Here is a 3787-nt window from a genome sequence, read left to right on the forward strand (position 1 = left end):
CACGAACTGTCTGGTACAGAGTGGGGAGAGGCAGACTACCGGGTGTACAGGTCAGTTACTCACTAGTACACTCACCCACTCACTAGTACACTCACTCACTAGTACACTCACTAGTACACTTAGTGGCGAATGGCGGTTGTTGTTGTTGTGTGTGTCTATCTGTGCGTGTGTGTCTGTGTGTGTGTGTCTAATCTCCGACTCCCAGGAAAAGGTTTGCAGATTTGCTGAGCATTTCTGTGAGGTCCTGGGGGAGGGGAAATCTCTCAGCCAGGAAAACATCGTGGCACAAAGTGGTGATGACCCTGCTGAGGCTGCGGTGCCTCAAATATTGGAAGAGGTCACCCCCTGTGAGTGGCTGGCTGAGGTGCCATCTGTTGAGGAAGTACTGAAGGCGATCCGGAGTCTGAGACTAGGAAAGGCACCGGGCAGAGATGATCTCCCAAGCAAAATGCTGAGGGAGGGTGGCGTTTGTGTGCAGACTGCCCTACATGACATCATAACAACAGTCTGGACCACTGGACGGGTTCCGCAGGATTGGAAGGATGCCCTGGTGGTCCCCCTCTTTAAGAAGGGAGACCGCACAGACTGTAACAACTACAATAGCATCTCACTTCTCAGTGTGCCGGGAAAGGTCCTGGCAAGGATTATTCAACATCGCCTTGCTAGGCACGCTGAGGAGAGGCTTGCGGAGCCCCAATGCGGTTTCAGGAAAGGGCGGTCCTGCACAAATGCCATATTTTCTGTCTGTCTGCTACAGCAGAGGTATAGGAAATTCCAACAAACCTACATCTCTGCTTTATTGACCTGGTCAAGGCCTATGATACCATCAGTAGGCCTGGGCTCTGGGTTGTTCTTCGTGCTTTCGGAGTCCCTGACCCTCTGCTCACGATCATTAAGGCCCTTCATGATGGTGAGCGGGTCCGGGTAAAACTACGTGGCCGGGAGTCGGAGCCTTTCCCTGTACACCTTGGGGTGCGACAGGGATGTCCTCTGGCTCCCACATTATTTAACATCTATTTTGACTGCGTAGTTCGTGAAGCCTTCAATAGCTGTACCGGGGGAATTTCCATTTTTTGTACAGATATAATGGGAGGCTGATCGACGCCCGGGTGCGATCAAGGGATGGCTCCCTATTGGTCAACCACGTTATGTATGCCGATGATTTGGTAATAGCTGCTCATTCAGAAGAGGAGTTGGAGACGCTGCTGCTGAGACTGGAGCGTGCCACTAAGAGGTGGGGCCTTACCATCAGCCCCACCAAAACTAAGCACCTGCCTGGGTATTTTGTACCATCGGACACTCCACCCCCACAACTCCCAATTGGTGATGGGGCAGTTGTGGAGAGAGTGGAGAGTTCCCCATACCTGGGCAGTGTGCTTATGACCGGCTCCAGTTTATCAGCAGAGGTCTCACTCCGAATCAGTCGAGCGGCAATATCTTTTCATCGGTTGCGTAACGCTGTGTGGAAGCTACCTGGTCTGTCGCTCCGCACGAAGCTTCAGGTCTTCTCGGCCACGGTCATTCCCTCCCTTCTCTACGCTTGCGAAACGTGGACCCCCCTAATGGAGCATCTTCGCCGGTTAGAAACATTTAGGCTGGCCTGCCTACGATCCATCCTCGGTTTAACCAGGCTGGATTGTGTGAGGAGCTCACAAATCCTTGAAAGATCTGGGCAAAGTCCCATCGGTGAGCTCCTCCGGCAGGCAAGGCTGCGTTGGCTGGGTCACGTAGCCCGCATGCCCAGCCACCGCATGCCTAAACAGCTTTTGTTCGGCCGGATCGAGGGGGTTAAACGGGCGCGGCACGGGCTAGAGAAGAGATGGAATGATCTGGTACAGGAGGACGTGGAGCTGAGTGGACTTGCCGATGACTGGTACCAGCGGTGTCAAGATCGGCCTCTGTGGAGGAGGCTCGTGAAGGATGCTACTGGGCAGTTGGAGGCAGTCTCCCTCCAACAACAACGGAGGGCGGAGGAGCGACGCTCACAACAACGAGCGGAGCGCCGGGTGGCTAAAGCACAGCAAGTTGGCACAGTAGGGGGCACAGGTGGTGCATCAGCCAGTCATCTCGGTCATCTCGGTCAGTCGACCCGTGGCACCTGCTGGGTCTGCCCCGTGACCTCCTGCCAGCGGGCGTTCGACACTTCACGTGACAGCCTCAAGGTGCACTTGGCCTGGCACAAGCGTCGTGGTGACGTCACCGCCACTTAGTGGCGAATGGCGGTTGTTGTTGTTGTTGTGTCTGTCTGTGTGTGTGTGTCTGTGTGTGTGTCTATACTCTGTGTGTGTCTATCTAGGTGTGTGTGTCTATCTAGGTGTGTGTGTCTATCTAGCTGTGTGTGTCTATCTCTGTGTGTGTCTGTGTCTACCTGTGTGTGTGTCTGTGTCTACCTGTGTGTGTGTGTCTATCTCTTTGTGTGTGTGTGTCTATCTGTGTGTGTGTGTCTACCTGTCTGTGTGTGTGTCTGTGTGTGTGTGTGTCTGTGTGTGTGTCTGTGTGTGTGTGTCTACCTGTGAGTGTGTGTGTCTGTGTGTCTGTCTGTGTGTGTGTGTCTGTGTGTGTGTCTGTGTGTGTGTGTCTACCTGTGAGTGTGTGTGTCTGTGTGTCTATCTGTCTCTGTGTGTGTGTGTCTACCTGTCTGTGTGTGTGTCTGTCTGTGTGTGTGTGTCTGTGTGTGTCTCTGTGTGTGTGTGTCTACCTGTCTGTGTGTGTGTCTACCTGTCTGTGTCTGTCTGTGTGTGTGTGTCTGTGTGTGTCTCTGTGTGTGTGTCTGTCTGTGTTGTGTGTGTCTGTGTGTGTCTCTGTGTGTGTGTGTGTCTACCTGTCTGTGTGTGTGTCTACCTGTCTGTGTGTGTGTCTGTCTGTGTGTGTGTGTCTGTGTGTGTCTCTGTGTGTGTGTGTGTCTACCTGTCTGTGTGTGTGTCTACCTGTCTGTGTGTGTGTCTGTCTGTGTGTGTGTGTGACTGTGTGTGTCTCTGTGTGTGTGTAACTGTGTGTGTGTCTGTGTGTGTCTCTGTGTGTGTGTGTCTACCTGTCTGTGTGTGTGTCTACCTGTCTGTGTGTGTGTCTGTCTGTGTGTGTGTGTGACTGTGTGTGTCTCTGTGTGTGTGTCTACCTGTCTGTGTGTGTGTCTACCTGTCTGTGTGTGTGTCTGTCTGTGTGTGTGTGTCTGTGTGTGTCTCTGTGTGTGTGTGTGTCTACCTGTCTGTGTGTGTGTCTACCTGTCTGTGTGTGTGTCTGTCTGTGTGTGTGTGTGACTGTGTGTGTCTCTGTGTGTGTGTAACTGTGTGTGTGTCTGTGTGTGTCTCTGTGTGTGTGTGTGTCTACCTGTCTGTGTGTGTGTCTACCTGTCTGTGTGTGTGTCTGTCTGTGTGTGTGTGTGACTGTGTGTGTCTCTGTGTGTGTGTCTACCTGTCTGTGTGTGTGTCTACCTGTCTGTGTGTGTGTCTGTCTGTGTGTGTGTGTCTGTGTGTGTCTCTGTGTGTGTGTGTGTCTACCTGTCTGTGTGTGTGTCTACCTGTCTGTGTGTGTGTCTGTCTGTGTGTGTGTGTGACTGTGTGTGTCTCTGTGTGTGTGTAACTGTGTGTGTGTCTGTGTGTGTCTCTGTGTGTGTGTGTGTCTACCTGTCTGTGTGTGTGTCTACCTGTCTGTGTGTGTGTCTGTCTGTGTGTGTGTGTGTCTGTGTGTGTCTCTGTGTGTGTGTCTACCTGTGTGTGTGTGTGCAGGTGTGCGGTAGTGAGGGCTCTGCCCGGCCTGCGCTTCCTGGACGCTCTCCCCGTGACGAAGG

The sequence above is a fragment of the Lethenteron reissneri genome, chromosome 65 (assembly GCF_015708825.2).
Source record: "Lethenteron reissneri isolate LAM-NWPU_2019-01 chromosome 65, ASM1570882v1, whole genome shotgun sequence".
Classification (NCBI taxonomy): domain Eukaryota; kingdom Metazoa; phylum Chordata; class Hyperoartia; order Petromyzontiformes; family Petromyzontidae; genus Lethenteron; species Lethenteron reissneri.